The following is a 22,048-nucleotide window of genomic DNA, read 5'->3' on the forward strand; positions in this document are numbered from 1 at the left end:
GTGTCTCCCTGTGTGCCTCCGAACATAGCAGGAGTGAGAGAATAGATATCTTGGACGGCGTCTGAATCAACTGATCGACTACCTTGCAGTCGCTTTTCTTTATGATTCTCAAGAGCTCGTCCGTATCTTTCGCGAAAACAGGCTCATAGCCAGCCTGTTGTGCAGAGGTACCCTCAGTCACAACTTGCTTGCCTTTGGCCTTCGCCGCAGCGTCAGCACTATCAGATTGGGTAACTGGTGGTGAGAACAGTCTACCACTTCTGGTGAATCTCCCGATTCCACCAACATTGTCCACTACGAGATCTTTTATTTCAACTTTAGGTTCAGATTTCTGATCCTGCACCTCTTCTATTTTCAGTGGCTGCTCCACTCTATGATCATGAGTGTACAAACTCCCCCCGTAAAACCAAGGAATGGCCCTTTCGCTGGTGAAAGGTAAAGGACCAGGGGTCGTGATGGTCATAGTGGATTGATGCGGTCGCACTAGTGGTACCGGTTGCGCTACTGGCACACTGATATGAGCGGTCGGGTAGAAAATTATGATAGTGGCAACGTCACAGTCATACTCAAAAATCTCATTCATTGAAATACAAACATCCGAAACATCGGAATCGAGTTCAACAAATACATCAGAATCAAACACGATGTTTGGAATATCAGCAACAACATCAAGAAAATTAATTACATCATTAGGAATTATAAAATCAACAGGAACAACATTCGTAAATTCTTCAACATCAACGGCATCTTCAGAAAAGAGAGGGTCAACATCTGCATTCTCAAACACCTCTTCAACAACCCCTTCAACAGACTTTTGGGCAGATAAGTCTTCAGCTCGGAGGATACCATCGTCAAGCAAGGCCTGGATACCCTGTTGCAGCCTCACACAACCCCCGCTCTGTGCAACACAACCCAAACAACCGCTCCCGCAACCGGGGAACACATCTGCCTTTAGCAAGTATTCTTTAATTTCTAACAGCGGAGTCTTCAGTTTCAACACATCCTTGACTGATTTAACTTCCCCTTCAACCATGTTAACATTTGTTCCACCATGTTGCGGTATAGGATTGTTGACAACATTAGGAGCGGGCGTAAAGTTAATGGCCTTTGAGTCAATAAGGTCCTGAACTACGTGCTTAAAAGCTTTGCAGTTTTCAATAGTGTGGTCAGGTGCCCCAGAGTGGAACTCACACCTAGCATTGGCGTCATAACCCACTGGAAGCCTACCAATAGGAGGAGCCAAAGTGCGTAACTGTATAAGTTGCAACTGTTGAAGGTTGGGAAGCAACTGGGCGTACGACATCGGAGGAGTGTCGAAATGCCTATCCATCATCCTTTGTCTCTGTTGGTAGGCAGGTCTGTTGCCCTGTTATTGTTGGTACTGATTTTGTTGACGTTGGGGTTGTTGTTGTTGCACTGGTGCTGCAGCCGGAATGGTCACAGCTGCAACATAGGGTTGCTGATGGTAATTCTGAAAATTGTTCCTTCGGTTACCCCTGCTCTGATAAGAAGACACGGAATTTGCATCCCCTTCTCTCCTCTTCTGTCCTTCTATGAACGGCTTCTTCGACCCCGAGGATGATCCAACCCCACTTTGGATCTTACACGTCTTCAAGTAGTTCTCCACCCTCTCATCGGTAGAGACCACATCAGCAAAATTTGAGGTGTTGCAACCCACCAGATGCTCCAAATAAAACCCGGGCAGTGTGTTCATAAACATGTTGGCCATCTCTTTTTTCAACATCGGAGGCTGAACACGGGAAGCTATCTCTCTCCAGCGTTGAGCATACTCTTTGAAGCACTCATTTCTCTTGAGAGACAGATTCTGGAGTTGAGTCATGTTAGGTGCCATATCCGCATTGTACTGATATTGCTTCACAAAAGCCTCAGCCAAGTCTCTTCACCATCGAATATAGGCTCTGTCTAGCCTCATATACCACTCCAAGGATGCCCCAGCTAGGCTGTCTTGGAAGAAGTACATGAGTAGTTTCTCATCATCGGAATACGCAATCATCTTGCGGAAGTAAGCTTGCACGCGAGTCTTCGGGCAAGAGTTGCCATTGTACTTATCAAAAACTGGAACTCTGAACTTTGGTGGAACTCTCACACCTGGGACCAGCCCCAAGCCAGCAACATCCATACCAAGAGCATTCTGCCCTTCCACAGCTTTCAACCTCTCCTCCAATCTCCGAAACATAGGGTCCACACCATGGCCCATGCCAAAGTCTTCATGAAGCAGGGTGAACTGATCCTCCTGATCATCATGGATGGGTTGTTGATCAGGGTTGACACGTGGGATAGGGATAGGCCCCGGTCCATTGGGTCAATTAGTCTCTCCAGTTGGAGGATCAATCACAATCTCCGATTGAGTAGTAGGGGGATTCCTTTGTATCAACAGTCTAAGCTCCTGTTGTCCCTGAGCCACTCCTTGGACCACGTCCATGAACTGATTCATGCGAATCCTCATCTCAGCGAGCTCTGCTTGTAGGCCTTCCTACTAGTGGTGAATGCCTGAGTCAGCTATCCTACTAGTGGAATACCAAACAAAATGAGAACACCGCGGCGGTACCTGTTATGCAAGACATGCTAATGGATATGCAAATGCAATAACATGTTTATCAATTCCAAAGGGTATTCTACCCCTTGATTCCAGTCCCACATCAGATAAACAGTGTAAGAAGGTCGAGCCGTGGATAAACTTCTGAGACCAAGATGCAATAAAGAAAAACCGTCATACAAATGAGTTCAAGGAGAAGGGCCTTAGCCAACAGTAAATCAAAAGAGGATCTCCACAACAAGCCTGTGGATCATTACTACAAAGCAACAAAGAAACACAACAAGTAAAAAGAGGAACAAAAATCAGGAATCAGCCTCCTGTATACAACCCATAAGGACTGCTCCTAACTTCAGCCAGCAGTGCCACCATGTCGGGATGATCTGGAGATTCTGTCAAACACCGGATAAGAAAATTCCTCTTGTGAATAATCCCATCCATTTCTTTGATGTGCTCTATGTAATAATCCCCATCATCCTCCCTGAATACCTCTTCAAGTCTAAATTTTTTCAAACCCGCCAACACTTTGAGTTCTTTAATCTGTTCTTGAGCCTTGTCGAGTTGATTTGTGATGTAACCATTGGTTGTACGGGCACACAGAAGCTCATTGTTCTTCTCCTTCAGCAGAGTCTTCAACTTCTCCATCTGACCAGTCAATTTGGCCACCATCTCCTCCTCTTTCGCCTTCCGAGAAGCTGAAAATGCATCTCATTGTTCTTGCCACCCAGCTAACTTATCATGGGCATCTGTTAACTGTTGCTTGACTCACCTTAACTCGGAACCGGATGACCCCAAGGCTTTGTCAGTTTTCCTGAAGAAGTTCACCTCCACAGGCAATTTCTTTTCCGCTTCCTCTTGCAATCTGACAGCCTCCCCCTTCTGATATTCTGCCTCATGGTATAGATGCATAAAGTTTTGCAACTTCACACTCAACTCCGAGTTTTCAGTTTGAAGTTCCTTCATGGTATCCTTTAATTTGTCATACTCCTCTCGGCTCACCATTGTTGACTGCTCAGGAGTAGGTGGATACAAAGGTTCTTCAATAGGAAAGGGCAGGCTAAACTCTTCGACTCTTCCCCGAAGCCAATCTTCATATTGAGGATAAGTCCTGCAATCCCCCTTTCCAAGCACAGTCCTTCCTCTCTTGGTTACCTTGAGCCAGGCCTCAGCTGCCTTATGGGATACAGTCAAATCAGATGAAGAATGGAAAAATAGAGATTCTTCCACATCTTTTTCCAAAGGCGGAGTTTTTAAAGCATACCCAAACTATCTAACGGCTAGAGAAGGATTATAATTGATCCCTCCTCTTCTTCCTACCAACGGCACATTCGGGAAGTTCCCGCAATTGTGAATAATATCCGCCCGAAGAAAGTTCCGGTCAGACCACCAAGAAATATCTTTAGCTCTTATACCCATCAACCTCTTCGACCAACTCAACGAGTCCTTGGAATCAACGAACGCTCCCGACTTGGGTAGGTGAGAACTGAACCACTTATGAAACAAGGCTGCACAATAATTCACCAATCCTCCTTTTCTATTCTCATTCCTGTGATGCACTGAATGAAAGAAATCTCCCAGCAAGGTAGGCACTGGATTTCCCAACACAAAGAGGCGTATTGCGTCTACGTCCACAAATTTTGCAACATTAGGGAACAGGACAATCCCATATACACCAAGAGCCAACACAACATTGAAACACCTCCAATCACCATCTTCAAGCTTCTTCTTGGCTTCTCCCACTAAGAAACTCAGATGAAAACCACTGACTACTCCTTTCTGACACATATTAGACTCCAAGACTGATTTCCCCAAATATGTGGCTGAAGCAACCATGCTGAAATCGGGCAGAAACTCGGAACTGTAGAATAGCAACTGCGACTTGATAGGAACTCTGAGAAAACTGGCAATCTCCTCCAAAGTAGGGACCAAGATATAATCTGGGAATGTAAAACACCTTAATGGAGGGTCATAGAACTGCAGAAATGTAAAGAAAGCATCGTGTTGATCTTTGGGGAGAATCGTAACGAAACTTAGAATCAACCCGTAATCCTTCCAGAATCTTTCTAGAGAATCATGATCCATTAACTTCATCAGCTATTGAATGGGATCCAAACAAACCACAAGAAATTTGTAGGCGACATGTCTTTTTCTGCCAATATCCATCTTAGGAGAACCAGAAAACCCCGACTAGAATCAAGAAGATATAAACCCCTGGAAATAAACATGTGTTAAATGATGTGAATGCAAAATGATGTGATGCAATGCAGTGACATGGGAATCAGGATTAATGTATCTGCTTGAACAACTGTCAGGTCACACTGTCTGAAAAGAAAACCACTGAGGAATATATAAGAGATCAAAGTTCTGCTCCAACAAGAATACCAGAAAACCGGGTTGGTTGAAGGTTAAGGTTTCCTGAATTTAGCTCGCCCCTCACTGGTAGGTTCTAAGAACAGAAGTTTGTCAGCTTCTAGCCCTTCAGTCGAGAATAATACGTTTACTGCTGAAGGTTTGGTATTATTACGAGACAAAAGACCTCCACTGACTCCCCTCAACAGGACATCCTAAAAGAAAATTCCCAGCCTTGGGTCCTCGGATTGAGCAGCGAGAATGCGCCCACCAGAGCTAACATAATCGCGTCTCGGAGGAGTGCCTCGACTGAGTCCCCGAGAAATTGTCACCAGAGTCGACGATTTCTAAAGGAACATCCTGTCGTTACGGAACACCCGTAGGACAGAATATATCCAAAAGAAACCTCATCTGGGTGTGGGTCTCATGAACGACTTAACGTAGCAACATACTATGCAAGCCTCATGACTATCCACTCTAAAACATGTGTGTACGCTCAAGCCTAGGTAGTGGGCTTATCTCTCATAGAACAACCCACCCCAACAAACAATCAACCCAATAAATCCAACAGATACATCAATCATATATACACAATGCAATAAGATAGAGCAGATAAATGCTGAAAGTAAATAACTGTACAAAAGAATAAACACCCAACAAACAAGAAACTCACAAAATCTATGAGGGACTCGCATAGGGAAACCGGGTCCCCAGCAGAGTCGCCAGCTGTCGCAACACGAAAAACAACCAGCGGAAAAAAACAGAAGAGTCGCCGCCGTTCGTTAGTTATCCCAAAGGAAGGAAAGGAAACGATCGAAGAAAACCTGAAGAGAGGAAAAGACAAGGTCTCGCAACCAAGTCTAGGGTTCGGGAGTCGATTATGCGAAGGGAAGGTATTAGCACCCCTACGCATTCGTAATACTCTACGGTATCCACTCTTGTTATTCTAGTCTAAAGGGTGTAGGTATATCTAAGGTACTATCTGCTAAAAGAAATTCAAAAGAAAATGACTCGCAAGGATGTCGCATCTGCTGCCTACGTATCTCACCTGAGTATGAGAATCAGAGTCTCTGTAGCTCGGCTACCTATGGGCGAAAGAGAAGTGTGCTCGATAAGACATCGCGTCTTATGCCTACGTATCTCATCTGGAATGAGAATCAGAGCAAAACGTAGTTCAGCTAACTACAGGAACAAGGGTCTCGATTGCAACCAGGGCAAGAGAAAGGGAAGGTCTCGATTGCAACGAGGGCGAGAGAAAAGAATCACAGCAAGGGCGAAAGCAAGCAAGGATTAGTTGTTAATCGTCAGTCAAACTCGGCAAAACATTGTGTCTCATGCCTACGTATCTCATCTGGAATGAGAATCAGAGTTGTCATAGTTCGGCTAACTAGGGGTTAAGGATTGCCATCTGAACATGGACTTACAAAAGAGGACACCAGTTGTGTCAAAGGAAAGTGGGCAATGTGTTCAATGTCCTAGCAGTAGGTGTCGCAGCTCGCTGAATCGAGTCTTAGGCAGTTACCTCTTTGCAATAGAACGAACTGACATGCCACAAGATCGGAGACGCACGGAAGGTCTAAAAGTGGGGAAGCTCTGCCATGGAGTTGTCATGCAATGTGGACCTATTTGTTAGGACTTACAGAGGGGAACATCTACCTAATGTTAACATGCAAAGAATAAGGGGATTCTACCTATGTTATCATACAAAGGGTTCTACCTAATGGGTGCTACCTAAACGGAACAAGAGTCGACGGACGGAGCAAGGAGAGGAGCCACGGATTAGGGTAGATGGCGATGCCTGAGGCGATCGACTTACAAGAGGATGAATGAATGCGTGCTGGTTCTGTTAAGTTTTGAAAATGATTACTCGACGTTGGATCGAGCTTTTGATCTTGTTTTGAAATGATTATCGGATGTTCGTTTTAATTCTTGTATTAACAGATGAATAAAGAATGAAAGAATAAATATTATACACTTTATGGGATAGGGGTACATTTGTTACGAATGGGGATGGTTCATGGCAATCAAACAATAAGAATATATGCCTCAATCATCATACAAGTAGGCAACAGTTATCAATCAAATCAGATAAGTAAACAGGTATATAATCAAATCAAAGAATCAACGAATGAAATAACAGAGCATTAAACAAGGCATGGGAAGTATGAACATGTTAAACAATCAAGCAATAGTAAGCATGGATGAAAGAAACAAGTATAACAGATAACAGATGAATCAGATAGATGAAAAGACGCACAAAAGGGGTCCACTGAAATAATTAAATCAAGAAATGAGGTAAGGATCAGATAAAATCAAGATAAAAGGCCTTTAATACATGGCATATGAGATGAACAAGGGAGGATCAAAAGATCTCTTCAATTGCCATAAGCAATCCCTAAATCAAACATTGATCATAAAGAAGTCAACTGAAAATTCGAGTCAACTTAATAATTATCAAATAAATAGCAAATTAATCAGGAAAATTATGAAAACTTAAACTAAGTAAGTTGAGGTCAGGACATCATCATCCCCCAAAAAGATTTTAAAAATAATGAAAATCAGTACATGAATTAATTGAAATAAAACAGAAGTCAAACCAAAAGTCAATCAACAAAACTAGGTTAAAATTAAATCAAGAATAAATTGAAAATGTGAAATAAAAATCTAAGAAAAAGTTAGTTTGACCATGGGGCAGTGGTCAACCTTCATCCCAAAAATCAGAAGCTGTAAATAATATTAAGTTATAAAAATAAAATCAAGAATCAAATGTATGCTAAAATGGACCACTTAGAATGAATAATTAAAATAAAATATTAATACTAAATAAATGTGAAAATAAAAATTAAATAAAATTAAATAAGGCATCAAGCAATATGGAAAATATTTTTGAATATTTTTATGAACAAAGAAAACATTTTAAATTAATTAAAATCAAAATAGAAATAAATTAGGAATTAAAAAAAATGAACATGAAAAGGGAGGTGTATTAGTATTTTTTGACTGAACTGGGAAATAAGTGATATGCACTGATGGGCCATAACCGAGGGGTGTTAAAAGCAGCCAGTGGAAGCCCACGATCCAAACCACAATTAAATCAGGGCGTGACATCTTAAAATGAACATTTTAATTAAAATAACCATGTGAACATTTGTCAATCGGTCACTTTCATTTAAGTCACTAAAAGACAAAAACGAACGGACGGACAAGATTAAAACAGAAGCGGCGGATCCAAGGGCTCTCAAGACAACACGTGGTCGTCTTCTTCCTTGAGCCAAACCCTAACCATAGTCATGCAAAAACGCAGGAAATGCAGCATGCTTCTCTCAACTTCAACACAAAAATACTAACGCTATAGTGCATTAAAAAACATGAAGCAAAGCCCAGATCTCAAGTACAAATTGTGATGATTAACGTGGTAACCTTTTTTAGGTGAAATGGTAGCTTATTCATGGAGAAAAGTTAACAACAAGGTGTCAATATGAACACGGACATGAGTAAAAAATCAACAACACAACTCAACACCATGAACAATGCCTCGTACTGAGGGCTTCAGAAGTAAGCATAAACACATGATTAGCATTGTAAATGATAATGAAACAAGCATGATAATGAGCATAGATGTATCAATAAAATGGCTATGGAAATGGAGCAAGAGCATTACCTAGTGGAAATCTAGTCCACTGCTTCTTGACTGTGAAGAGACTAGAAGAAAATGATGCTTCCTTGGTGCTTCAAGAGCTTCACCTCGAGAACTTGCTGAGAAATAACAGCTGACCTCTAATGAACCTTTTCCTTTCTTGCTCGAAAATCCATTGCTCTCCTCTCATGCTTAGGGTTTCTTGCTTTAAATATTGTGGGTCAAATACTCCTTAATGGGCTTTAAAATGATTTGTTTATCCAAGTGATGCAAGTTATGCAAGTTAGTTGCATTTGGTGAGGTGTATTAGAAATGGGAAAGAAGGCACGTGAGATGCTGAGGCCAGGGTTTTGTAAGACCAATGTTTCTTATTTTGGCAAGACCTCTAGGTGAATGGAAATGTGATGTATGGCCAAATAAGGAAAACAAAACACTGGCTGTGTAGTCTTGCATTTGTGCAACATAGATGGCTTAGTTTGGCAGCAAGCAAGAAATCAGTTCAAGGTGGTGACTTTGTGGCAACATAACTTGATGAGCAAATCACCAATTGAGGAGATAATGCAAACAGTAGAGAGATAATATGGAGTATGGCATGTTTCATGTTGAGAATGGGTGGAAATAATGAGTGGAAGAAGATGAAAAAGGGACCTCAAGCTCATGTCACACCATTGCAAGATTGGTTGGGCAAGTTAGGCATAAATGCTGGGCACAAAAATCAAGTCTAAGTGATGACTTTAAAAGGTAATATCTTGCAAATGAAACATACTATGAATCTCATTCCAAAGGCATATGAAAGATGGCATATTGGAGAGTATTTTTGATGTTAAAAGTTAAAAGAAATAGTGAGTAGAAGCAACCTAAAAAGAGGCCTAAAGTTGAGCAAAACTGAAAAAATGCAAGGCTGGCCAAGGTAACTCGAAATCTGCCTAGAAATTTCAAGTCATGGTACTGACTTTAAGTGAGTGTATCTCTCAAACCATGGATCCAAATGAGATGACTCCAAAGGGAGGTGAAAGAGGTCATGACAAGGTATAATTGTTGTGAAGAAAATATTTTCAATTGGTTCCTTGAAGTGCAAGAAAATTGGCCAAAACGTTTTGACAAAATTTAAAGATTTTTAGACTTAGAAATTTTTCTAAGTGTCCTAAAAATATTCCCTACTTTGACCAAGCATAACTTTCTCAATTTTGATCCAAGTGGAGCAAACTTTATATTTCTAGAAAGCTTGGAACAAGAGGAACAATTTTCATGTCTGATAAATTTTCAAGTGGAGCTTTTATCTTGATGGGAAATGGGCTTAAAGTGAGTGCAAAAATCATAAAAACTTGCCCAAAATGGAAAGTCAACCATTTCCAAATTAAGTAACTTTTCCAATTTCTGATTAAATGACGAATCCATGATCCAACCTTGATCAAATTTCACATGTAGGCTCCCCTAGGCATGAATTTTGAGATTCCACTCTCAAAAAGTCAGAAGTTGACTTTTCTGGCCCCACAGTTGACTTTTCCTAAACTGTCTGATTCCCGATTCCAGTGATCAATTGAAGCACTTTTGGCTCAAATTAAAGACTGATTTTTTGTATGTAAACCCTTGTGGACATATGGAGGGCCATGGAAAAGAGGTTCACCCAAAGAATCAGAAATAAACTGATTTTATACCAAACCCTAATTTTAGGGGAAAATTGATCGGGAACTGATTGCACTGCTTGCCAATGGATCTTTCTGAGATAATTGTGAGTCTTCCTAGGCTAAGATGCCTCTCCAATAATGACATGGATTAGCTCCTCTACTTCCAACCAAACATTTCCTGTTGCAGGTAGCCATGAAACCCTAATTTCCTGATTAAATCCAGATGAACACTCTGATAGCTCTGAATCCTTCACTGATGAACTGAGGACCATAATAAGATACCTAGAGCCCCCTGAGACCCTTGAGACTTGTATACTTAGAGAATGAAGTCCAATTCTCAATCTTGCTTTGTGTGGGATCCTTCTGTTAAGGAGTGATCAATCAAAACCTGACTTCCAAGTCACTAATGCAGTATGCAATGAGTATGACCTAGTATGATGCCAATGAAGTGTGAAACATAATCCCATGCTTCCAGGAAAAATTGTAGGGTAAATTTTGGGGTATTACACTTGGCTCTCGTAGTCTCATTTTGAATTTAAAATTAATTTTTGAATATAAATAAAGTCTAATTAATCCTAAAGCGCTCTCGCTGTGTTTAGGATTAATGCCTAGTTTCAGCTATCTGGTTAAAATCTCAAACTCTCGTTCTTGTTGACCGTAACCTTAGTTTGTTTTGTACTCTCGTATGAAAACCAGTTTGATCAAAATAAGAAACTAAAAACCAGAAAAACAAGTTTTATAAAAACTAACACCAATTATTTATTGAATTCCGTCGTTTCGACGGTCTTTACATACTGATACTTAGGGGTTTAGCCGGACATGGATCCGGTAACAGACATGGTATTTGGGAAATTAAACATGAAATAAGGCATAAGTAAATAAAATAGTGATCAAAATAAAACCTGGATTGCAATTTAAGAACTGGAACTGAATCTTGATTCTTCGATTAAAATAATTCTGGCAGCCTTTGACAATGAATAACCCTTACAATTGAATCCCAAATGCATAAAATAATAAACCGTAATAGTCCCCGGTATGGAGAAACTATCACTTTTATAAGGTAAGAAACTGCTTAGAAAACTAAAAGAAAATAAATGTTGAATGAAAAATAATCGTAAACTTGAAAACTCGAAGAAGAGAGAGATAACATGCGAGTCTGAGAGGTCCTTTATATATATTTTCCATATTCCTCATTTGTAGCAAAGGTAGGTGGCTTCATGACTAAAAAGGTGGAGAAAAGGGTGGAAGACTAGGTTGTGGCGGTTGCCACAATCCTAGCTTTTTAATGAGTGGCGAGCGCCACCTTTGTAGCAACAGAAAACCACTTCTCAAGGGTTGGTGGTGGGTGCCACCTATCCCTTGGGCCAATGTGGCGGGGGTCACACTCCTTGGATAATGGGCGCCACAAGCCCATTTGCTTTTGTGGCCCATTATCTCCTTGAGAGCTTCATTTTCTTCTCTTTTTCTTCCCTTTTTATTTCCTTTTTTCTATTTTCCATTTTGCTTGCGGTAAACCTTTTAATCGATAAATACCTGTAATAAACAGAAAATACTACGTAATAATAAGTGTTAATCGAGTAAAAAGCAATGCATATGGAGCCAAAAATATGATACATTTTCGCGTTATCAAACCCCCTCATACTTAAACCTTTGCTTGTCCTCAAGCAAATGTCACGCATATAAAAAGTTTTGTAAAATATTTGCAGCATACATTATCAAGACTCGTAGAAAACACAGTTGCATTCAGATACTCATTCCAGTCTATAAACTTTACTTTTGTTCTAAATTGTATTAACAGGTACTCACTTCCACACTAAGGGTATCATTGGAACACATAGTCGCAATGTTGCAACCATAAGTTTCCCTCCTATACAAACCAATATGAATCATGTTGTCATGCCTAAGCCTACCTTACTAAACCTTCTTTTTATCCTTTTTCATTCTAGCGCAATCACATTAAGCCCGTTATCCTTTCACATTCATAGCAAGATAATCTATTAGTGACTATGATCTCATCATTATTTCTTTCTTTCTTTTTCGCACTTTGGCTCAAATAACAGTTGAAGATGGTTATACCGTTGGGCTAAATGACCGGGTGAGAGTCACCTAACTTAGAAGGAACAACATTTTTCATACATTTCGTAATCTTTTCTTCTTTTAAGCCTGAAATCATACACTTATTTGCATCGACTTCTTGCGTAGTGTGTGCTTAGGATGGTGCTGACTGCTAGATAAACTACTTAAGGAAATATTAAAGGATAGAATTTAAGGCTATGACATGACAAGTACTCAAATCGATCTTATACTTGGGAGATTTAAGGTGTTAAAACGATACCGATCTTGTAAAGTTTTTCCAAATCTCTATAATTTAACCTCAGTTTTATTTATAGTTTAGAATTTTCAAAAGATGTATTGTATCTCTAAGTCTAGGTTTTTGCAAAAAAAATTGTATCGCTTAAGTAAATAGGAGAATTAGTAAATAACGGAAACCACGCATAAAGACTCGACAGCACATTGATATTTAACTCGACTGACACTTCAACAAAAATTAAAATAACCAAAAGAATATAAAATAACAAAAGGAAATAACAATAATTTAAATCTAACTAGAAAGCAATAAATAAAAAGTTGTAAAGCTTCCTCCCCCAAACTTAAATATTGCATTGTCCCCAATGCAACAATATAAGATAGGAAAGAAAGGTAGAACCTGGTTATTCTGCTACTGACGCCTTCTGTCACGTGTACGTGGACGTCCACTATTTCCTGGCTAGTGAGGTGGCATATAGTTCTGGAGATCTTCCACACGCATTGTCAATGTTGTCATTTCATCGATCAAGCCAGACATGTTCTGTTCGGTTCTGAAAGCGTAGTCGTGCTGATCATGCTACATTTGGTGAAGGATTTGCATCATTCTAGTTTGCTGAGCTCCCATGGTTTAGATCTGTAGGTCTCGCTGAGCGTCTAATTCTCTACGCCGCGTATTTCAGCATAGATCTCATCAAGAATGACTGGTGCCACATTTCTTCTTGGTCTTTGACTGGAAGATGTACCTGCAACATTTTCAAATGACGTGTGTGGTGTACGGGTCAGTAGCGGGAGCAGTTTGCTCCAGATTGTGATCTTCATCGATGTTCCCGCCAGCAGCTACATTCTCAGGAATGTGCGTGGGGACTTGGTTAGGCACCGGATCATCTGTATAACAATAATTATTTGAGTTACGCACATCTGTGCGATTTGGATTTGGGAGGATGAAATCTTGTAAGACATTATTAGCAATTATTAAATTAAATCTACCGTCACTCATTCGTTTTACTAGTTTCATGCTCCTTTCCATGTCAATGTCAATGGCATGATGCGGGAGCGGGGTTAGCCTGGAGAATTTTTCTTCGAGTCCTAGGACTCTGGCTATGGAAGTTATTAAACCTCCAAAAATAATCGGGTCTCGCTTCGCATTGACAATGACCTGCATGTGAGATAGCATAAAAGGGATGGTATTCAACTTTTGTGGCAAAAATGTGGCGAACAAATAAAAGAGTTCTTTTTCGTTCACCTTGTTAGAATTTGCTCGGCCAAAAATGGTGCACGCCAATATTTGGCAGAAATATCGAATAGCCGGGTTTTGAATTAAAGTGGCTATGTTTCCCTCAAAACTATGGGTGACTGTACCGGTTATTACCCTCCAAAATGGTTGGAAGGTGCGTTGCCAACCCTCAATATCTGGGACCTCACTTGCTACACCATCCCCATGGGGGAAATGTAGCAGGTCCGCTAGTTGGGAAAATGTAAGGGCATATTCGATGTTAAATGAACGAAACTGGACAGTCCCACTGGAGCAGTTTGTGTTGGGTGTGGGACTAAAAATTAATGAGCTCAGGAATTCTGATGTTAGTTGAGCATAGACAGGGTCCTTGAGAGATAGAAAATAATTTAAGTTTAAAATATCTAGCATATAGTTAACACTATCTTGAATTCCTAAGGCAAATAAATAGTGTTCATCGACGTACCTTGTTGATTCGATCTTTCTAGCGCTTAGAGACATGTACGTCTCCTCTTGTAATTCGCCCGACTCGCCGTTTCTGAACACTATTTCATATTCCCTTATCTGTGCCATAATGAATTTCACACTCCTTGTGTAATAGTGAGAATAGAGCAAGAGAGGAGAGAAATATGTAAATGAGATGTGTGGTTTGTTGATGTAACGTTGGTGGTTTATATAGGGGTGATGATGGTTGGAAAATTAATTGGTAAATAAATTGCATTTACGGTTTTTTATGTCTTGGTCAAAGAGTTGTTGAAAGTGGTTGAATGGTATTAAGGCAATGTCTTGCATGCAAGGGACAACACCATAAAGTGATTTGAATGGTCAAAATACATAACATGCGCGTGCAGGCTTGTGTAGTGGCTTGCGCCACTTTTGGTGTTGGTGGCGGGCGCCACTATGGGCCCTGTGGCGGGCGCCACAACCCTTACATGGGCGCCACAACTGTGTGTGGTAGGCGCCACATGCAGTGTGGTTTCCCATGTGTGTGCCTTTATTTGCTTTGACCACAAAATTTCAATGGACTTCAGTTTACCAATAATATATAGTGTATGGGAATAATAAACATGATATAGTGGAATGGAATTTAATCGCAAAATTGACGAACAAAAAAATCGAGTAAACGGGAAAAGATGAAATAATTTGTCTACTAAAATAAAAAGAAATGAAATAATTAAATAAATCCCAATGTGTAACAGCAAAAAATAATAAAATTCCAAACAAGAAAACAAAATAAAATAAAAGTCAGTAAATCGGTAATATTATAATAAATTAGTCATTACGGCGACTGCTAGTAGGAGGAGCAAACGAGTAGAAGTGTTGGTAAATGTGATCTAGGTTCTCTGTCACTACATCCATAAAGTCGTGGAATTCCACGCGGAGGGTGCTAAACTCACCTCTCAGATTGGCGACGTCTATCTTAACAACTTCGATGGCAGCAGCATGATCGGTGAGAGGTGCAGCAGGTATAACCGGGGCATGTGATTCAGCATCAGAGAGATAATTGTCATAGTGGTTGTAGATTTTGAGTGTCTCTGGAGGAGAAGGTGGTGCATCTGGTGGTCCATCCAAATCATAGAGCCAGTTGTTCCTATCATGTACACTCGTTCTAGGGTCTGGCAGGATAAACAGGTGTACTACTGTGCGGTTGATTAGAAATTCAAACACATCTGGACCTACGTTCCTAATGATACCAGTGTTGAAACAAAAGTCAATATTCATTGGTCATATTCCACCTAAAGGGGTGAGCCTGATAAGTGGTTGTCTCAGTCCGATGGCATTTGCTATCATGGTCACTAAGCCTCCCACTAAAATTGGTTCATAGTCCTCTTGTGCCATGCGGTACAAATTAGTTATCATAAACGTAGCAGTGTTAACAGGTTGGGCCTGTGATGCGCAATACATTATGAAGAGTTCGTCTTTGGACACAAAGGTTTTGTTCTGTTCCTTTCCAAATAAGGTGTGAGGTAGGATCTTATGGAAGTAACGAATCGCAGGGTTATGGATGTTCTCTGAATGCATAAGGTCTGGTTCGGGATGGTCGTTTCCTGTGATGCTACCCCAGAAGAGATTTAATTGATGGTCTACTAGTTTGTCTTCCTGGGTAATGGTAAAGGTATCAGGACCATTAGGGCATCCTAGAAGTTCAGCCATTTCTCTATGGGTGTAGCGGTAATCAATATCAAACAACCTAAAGGTGATTAGGCCTTTGTTAAGTCCAATACCGTGGTTTGGCAGGTGCACTAGGGAGCTTAGGAATTCTAAAGTCAACCTATTGTAGGAACTAAATTTTCTCTTGATAGAAAAGGTGTCCCAGCCTAGTTGGTTAATTAGGAACGTAACACTGTCTCTTATACCTAACTTGGTCATGGTGCGTCCATCTGGGTACAAGGTTAGTGTCATTTCTCTTTGAGCTAGAGCCTCAAAACGTCTCCTTTGAGCTCTGCCTCTGAAGACTATATCCATGTAATCTACTTGTTGCATTGTGATAGTCAGTAGCTAGATAAAATCAAGTAGATAATAGAATTAAGTTAGTAATGGTCAATAATACAGAAATGCACTGAATAACTTTATGAGAAATAAATAAAGAAGAAAACAACGAAATGAAAATTAAGCAATAGTAATAATTATAAATTTGTGATGAAATTAATTAGTTAAAGACAGAGTGTGGGTTGTCTCCCACCAAGCGTTTTGTTTATTGTCGTAAGCTCGACAGAAATAGGATAGGCGTTATTATTTTGAATGAGCGTGAGGCTCTGCAAGCTTAAGATTTGCAATGAAATCATTGTTATCAATGTTGTGGTAATGTTTCAAACGTTGGTCGTTTACTATGAATGGTTCGCTCGTTTTTCCTTTTATCTCTATTGCTCCATTTGGAAAGATATTGGTGATTTCGAAGGGACCGGACCACCTAGAACGAAGTTTTCCGGGAAAGAGTCTGAGGCGGGAGTTAAACGGGATTACTTTGTCGCCTTGGTTAAACTCTTTCCTTAATATGCGATTGTCGTGCCATTTTTTTGTTCTTTCTTTATAGATTTGGGCAATCTCATACGCATCTAGCCTAAGTTCTTCTAGTTCGTGGATATCTAATATTATTTTCTCGCATGCGGCAGTATAATTGAGATTAAGGGTCTTAATGACCCAATATGCTTTATGTTCTAATTCTACCGGCAGATGACATGATTTTCCATAAACTAGCTTAAAAGGTGTGGTTCCTATTAGGGTCATATAAGTTGTCCTATATGCCCACAGGGCTTCTGGTAATTTTGAGGACCAATCTTTCCTAGAGGTGGCAACTGTCTTTTCTAAGATTTGTTTAATTTCTCGGTTTGAGACTTCTACTTGCCCACTCTTCTGTGGGTGGTAGGGTGTTGCTACGCGGTGCCGGACTCCATATTTCAGTAATAGCTTTTCAAAAATCCTTGAAATAAAATGGGAGCCACCATCACTGATGACAAGTCTCGACACTCTGAATCTAGGGAAGATTATTCGCTTAAAGAGTCTAATTACCACCCCTGTGTCGTTCGTTGGAGAGGCTATGGCCTCAATCCATTTTGATACGTAATCGACCGTAACAAGGATATACTTGTTACCAAAAGAAGATGGAAAAGGTCCCATAAAATCGATTCCCCAAACATCAAAGACTTCTACTTCCAAAATGCCTTTAAGCGACATCTCGTCGCGTCTAGATATGTTGTCAGTGTGTTGACACCGATCGCAATTTGTGATCACGATTCCACAGAGTAGGCCAAAAGAGGTCGGCTTGCAAGATCTTAGCGCAAGTCTTCGAGGTGCTTGCATGTCCTCCATAAGGAGCAGAATGATAGTGGGAAATTACGTTTTCTACCTCATCTTCTGGGACACATCGACGGAAAATTTCGTCGGCGCCTCTCTAGAAAAGTAGAGGCTTGTCCCAATAGTAGTGTTTAAGATCGTGGAAGAATTTTTTCTTTTATTGGTAGGTCAAGTCTGGTGGAAACACCCTAGCTGCTAAGTAGTTGACGAAGTCAGCGTACCATGGTAGTGTGGTTTGGATGTTGATTGCTTCCACTACCTTGTTTGTTTTGGTATCCTTATGGGTTTACGCATTTTTAGCTATATTGCTTTCCAATTAGGCTATGAGTCTTTCATACGGAAAATCATCGTTTATAGGCACTCGTTTAGGTTCAATAGCTTCCATTCTTGACAAGTGATCGGCCACGATGTTTTCAGTGCCCCTTTTATCCTTGATTTCTAAGTCAAACTCTTGTAATAGTAAGATCCACCTTATGAGTCTTGGTTTGGCGTCTTTTTTGTTTAACAGATATCTAATTACAGTATGATCGGTATAGATAATTATCTTTGCTCCTACTAGGTAGGAACAGAATTTATCCAGAGCGAACACTATGGCTAAAAGTTCCTTTTCTGTGGTGGCATAGTTCATTTGAGCAGGGGCTAGGGTTCTACTTGCATAGTATATTGCATGAAGTTTCTTGTCCCTTATTTTTCCTAAGACTGCGCCTACAGCATAGTCACTAGCGTCACACATGATTTCAAAAGGTAATCTCCAATCGAGTGGTTGCATGATAGGTGCGGTAATAAGAGCTATTTTCAGTTGTTCAAACGCCGTTAGGCATTGGTCGTCAAAGATGAATTCAGCGTCTTTCATCAATAAGTCAGTCACTGATTTGGTGATTTTTGAGAAATCTTTAATGAATTGCCTGTAGAAACTGACGTGTCCTAAGAAGCTTCGTATTTCTCGTACGGTTTTCGGAGGCTGGAGGTTTTCTATAACTTCTATTTTGGCCTTGTCGACTTCAATCCCCTTGTTGGATACTATGTGTCCGAGCACGATTCCTTGTCGGACCATGAAATGGCATTTTCCCAGTTTAGCACTAGGTTCACTTTTACATATCTTTTTAGTACCATTTCGAGATTCGATAAGCAACCTTCAAAGCTTTGCCCGCATACGGAGAAATCGTCCATGAAGACTTCCATGATGTCATCTATGAAATCAGCGAAAATTGACATCATGCATCTTTGGAATATTGCGGGAGCGTTACACAGTCCGAATGTCATTCGTCGGTAGGCGAATGTATCATAGGGGTATGTGAAGGTCGTTTTCTCTTGGTCGTCAGGATGAATAGGAATTTGGAAGAATCCCGAATAACCGTCTAGGTAGCAGAAGTGAGAATGCTTAGCCAATATTTCAAGCATTTGATCGATAAACGGTAAAGGAAAATTATCCTTCCGAGTGGCTTTGTTTAATTTTCTATAATCAATACACATTCTACTTCCAGTAACCACTCTTTGTGCTATAGATTCTCCTTTTTCATTGTTAACAACTGTGACGCCTCCCTTCTTTGGTACGATATGTATTGGGTTGACCCATTGACTATCGGATATTAGGTAGATAATACTTGCTTCTAACAGCCTTTGCACTTCTTTCTTTACTACATCACTCAGAATAGGATTTATCCTTCTTTGGTGTTCTCTAGAGGTCTTACTGTCTTCCTCTAACATTATGTGATGCATGCATATGGAAGGGCTTATCCCTTTTAGATCTAAGATATTGTAGCCTAAAGCAGTTGGGTATTTTCTTAAAACATGTAGAAGCTTTTCAGTCTCTATATGTCCTAAGTCTGCGTTTACTATTACAGGTCGCTCAAGTTCAGTGTCTAGGAATCCGTACCTTAGGTTTTTTTGGTAACGTCTTAAGTTCTAGGGCTGGTTTCTTTGGGCAAGGCATATGATCGGGCGTTAGTGTTAGGCATTCGCTTAGGTTGTCATCTCGGTATTCTTTACTTAAATTTTTATCTTCAAAAGTATGAGGTCTTGGAATTTTCAGTATTTCAGAGTATGATGTTTTTTCATTCTCCATTTCTCTTATGAATTCGTTGATGACATCTAGTAGACATTAGGTGTCGTCTATAGCGGGTGCCTTTAGGAATTGCGTCAAAATGAATTCGACTTTTTCCTCACCAACTTCGAAGGTTAGTTTGCCTTTCTTAACATCTATGATAGCTCCGACTGTAGCTAGGAATGGTCTTCCTAATATGATAGGGATGTTGGAATCCTCTTTTATATCCATGATTATAAAATTAGTAGGAATATAGAATTGTCCTATGCGCACCAGAACTTTTTCTAGCATACCTACGGGATATTTAATAGAACGATCTGCGAGTTGTACGGACATCCTCGTAGGTCTTAGCTCTCCCATGTTTAGCCTTTCGCATATGGACAAGGGCATTAAACTAATACTGGCTCCTAAGTTATATAGTGTTTTGTCGATGACAAACTTTCCGATTACACAGGGTATGGAGAAACTACCTGGGTCTTTCAGCTTAGGAGGCATATTGTTTTGTATTATGGCGCTACACTCAACAGTAAGTGTAACAGTTTCGTTATCCTCTATCTTCTTCTTGTTAGATAAGATTTCTTTGAGAAACTTAGCATATGAGGGCATTTGAGTTATGGCTTATGTAAAGGGTATTGTGATATTCAATTGTTTTAGAACCTCTACGAATTTTTTAAATTGCCCTACACTTTTAGATTTAACAAGTCTTTGAGGATAAGGGATATGGGATTTATACGGTGGTGGAGGCACATAAGGTTCTTCTTTCTATACGGCCTCTTCGTTTTTATCTTCCTCTTGTTCGTCTTCCTTCTCAGTTATCTTACCTGGGTCTTGATGCATGGATGGGTTTTGAGTTCTAGGGTCGTTCGGTCCGTCTAGTTCTGTCCCACTTCGTAGTATAATAGCATTTGCATTGCCTTTCGGGTTTGGTTGCGACTGTCCAGGAAATGTGCCTACAGGAGCAACGGTAGGTGCTTGTTGTTGAGCCACTTGTGAGATTTGTGTTTCCAACATTTTGTTGTGGGTGGCTAATGCGTCTACCTTATTTGCTAACTGCTTGATTTGCTCACTAGTGTGTATGTTTTGATTTAAGAAATCTTTATTTGTTTGGGCTTGGGTAGCTATAAAGTTTTCCATCGTTATTTCTAAGTTTGATTTCCTATGAGTATTTTGAGTATTTGTGGCAGCTTTTTGATATCCTGGTGGTACAACAGGTGCTTGATTAAGTGCATACAATGCATTATTATTTTTGTACGAGAAGTTAGGATGGTTCTTCCAACTTGGGTTATAGGTATTTGAGTAAGGGTTTCCTTAAGCATAGTTCACCCGGTCTGTGGAGGTTCATGTCAAGAGTTGATATTCTGGGGCAGTATGCCATTGAACTCCGCATATCTCGCAGTTTGGTGCTACGGCAGCCACGGTGGCTGCTGGTGTTATGGTCAAGTTGTCTATCTTTTGAGTCAGGGCATCTACCATGGCGTTGACATGGTCAAGACTGCTTAATTCGTACATGACGCCATTCAGTTGAGGTTTCTCTACAGAGGTTCTTTCGCTTCCTCATTGGTAATGATTATGGGTCATACTTTCGATGAGTTGATAGGCCTCGTTGTATGGTTTATCCATCAGTGCGCCACCTGCAGCGACGTCTATTGTCAATCTTGTATTGTACAAGAGACCGTTATAAAAGGTGTGAATGATCATCCGTTCTTCTAGACCGTGATGTGGGCATAGCCTCATCATGTCTTTGTATCTCTCCCAAGCTTCAAAAAGTGATTCATTATCCTTTTGTTTAAACTCGTTTATTTGGGCTCTTCGCATAGCTGTCTTACTAGGTGGGAAATATCGGGCTAAGAAGACTTTCTTCAACTCGTTCCACGTAGTGACAGAGCTGGATGGTAGAGACTGGACCCAAGCTCTAGCTCTATCTCTTAATGAAAATAGGAAAAGACAGAGTCTTATAGCTTCTGGGCTGACACCATTCGATTTCACTGTGTCTGCGTATTGCAAAAATACTGACAAGTGTAGGTTCGGGTCCTCCGTGGGACTACCTGAAAACTGGTTTTGCTGTGTGGCTGACAATAGTGAAGGCTTTAGCTCAAAATTGTTGTCTTCGATCGCAGGGGCAGCGATGTTGTTATGTGGTTCATCCTGTGAAGGGATTGCATAATACTTAAGAGGACGGTTTTGCACTCCTTCGCCATCTCTAGTTGAACAACTGATTCAGAAGTAGGAATGTTAAGGTCAGGAAGATTTAGCTTGATACGATGTTCCCGTATCAAGTCTCGTATCCGGCGTTCTAATCTAAGATAACGCTCAGGTTCATCGAATTATAGCTTTAACTTCTCGCCTTGAGAGCGAGTACTTGGCATACACTCGACATATGTAAAAAGAGAAAAAGAATTGTTTGCCTTAGTCTATACTGGGTAACGCTAGAGTTACGATATCGACTAAATTAGTCCCCGTCAACGATGCTAAAAATTTGATCGCGACTTAGTAAGTCTATGTG

The 22,048-nt window shown here is 40.4% G+C and overlaps 1 non-coding gene across 1 annotated transcript; it reads left to right on the forward strand.

Moving 5' to 3' along the window:
* Positions 1-21,253: 21,253 nt before the first annotated feature.
* Positions 21,254-21,360, forward strand: LOC127108902 (small nucleolar RNA R71). Its single transcript, XR_007796400.1, has one exon. It is a non-coding gene; the product is annotated as a small nucleolar RNA R71 (small nucleolar RNA).
* Positions 21,361-22,048: the final 688 nt, after the last annotated feature.

This window comes from Lathyrus oleraceus, chromosome 7 (assembly GCF_024323335.1).
Source record: "Lathyrus oleraceus cultivar Zhongwan6 chromosome 7, CAAS_Psat_ZW6_1.0, whole genome shotgun sequence".
Taxonomy (NCBI): Eukaryota; Viridiplantae; Streptophyta; class Magnoliopsida; order Fabales; family Fabaceae; genus Lathyrus; species Lathyrus oleraceus.